Below are 1,233 nucleotides of genomic sequence, written 5' to 3'. Positions count from 1 at the left end.
TGAAAGAGCATGGCTGTGTCCTAGTGAAACCTTATTTATGGGCATTGACATTTGAATTTCTTGAACTCCTGACCTCAGGTGATCCACCCACCTCAGCCTCCCAAAGTGCTAGGATTACAGGCGTGAGCCACCACGCCCAGCAGACATTTGAATTTCATGTGTTATGAAATATTGTTAAATCTTTTGACTTTTCAACTGTTTAAGAATATAGAAAACTGTTGGGCACGAGCACGGTGGCTCATGCCTGTAATCCCAGCACTTTGGGAGGCCGAGGAGGGCGGAACATCTGAGGTCGGGAGTTCAAGTCCAGCCTGACTAACATGGAGAAAACCCATCTTTACTAAAAATATAAAATCAGCTGGGTGTGGTGGCACACTCCTGTAACCCCAGCTACTGGGGAGGCTGAGGCAGGAGAATTGATTGAACCTGGGAGGTGGAGGTTGCAGTAAGCTGAGATTGTGCCACTGTACTCCAGCCTAGGTGACAGAATGAGACCCTGTCTAAAAAAAAAAAAAAAAAAAAAAAGAGTTGGACTGTGTGTATGGTTTGTGTGGGACAACTGCAGAGGAGAGTATTTTCAAAGAAATAAATAAAAAAAAAAACCACTAATTCAATTCAGTCTAAAGCAGAACCTGCTAAGATGTATTACAAACATGCATGGAGCAGAAAAGGCTTAGACAAATGTACAACACTTGTCAAAATGTAGTTGTTTCAAATCCTATTGTATTATTAAATAGCAGGCACTTTGCAAAAAAAAATACTTGAATCTATCTTGTATTATTGTTGACAGTAGTGTCAGCAGTGACGCTCATTCACTCTTATGGACTAAACCACTGTCAATTCCATAATTTTTTTTCAGAAACAGAAGTTAAATATTTCTGACTTGCCCTATGAATAGCAATTCAAAAGCTTAGCAATGGTGAGGTTTTGAAACTTTCTTGAGTTCAGGGCTGAGACTGAAAATTTTCTAGGCCAGGTGTGGTGGCTCATGCCTGTAATCTCAGCACTTTGGGAGGCCGAGGTGGGCGGATCACTGGAGGCCAGGAGTTCAAGGCCAGCCTGGCCAACATGGTGAAACCCCAACTATAACTAGCTGGGCGTGGTGGTGCGTTACCTGTAATCTAGTTACTTGGGAGGCTGAGGCAGGAGAATTACTTGAATCCAGGAGGCGGAGGTTGCAGTGAGCCGAGATGGTGCCTGGGGACAGAGCAAGACTCTGTCTCGAAAAAAAAA

This window comes from Sapajus apella, unplaced genomic scaffold (assembly GCF_009761245.1).
Source record: "Sapajus apella isolate SASKATOON/1434 unplaced genomic scaffold, GSC_monkey_1.0 scaffold102, whole genome shotgun sequence".
Taxonomy (NCBI): Eukaryota; Metazoa; Chordata; class Mammalia; order Primates; family Cebidae; genus Sapajus; species Sapajus apella.
Note: the sequence above shows the minus strand (reverse complement) of the source record.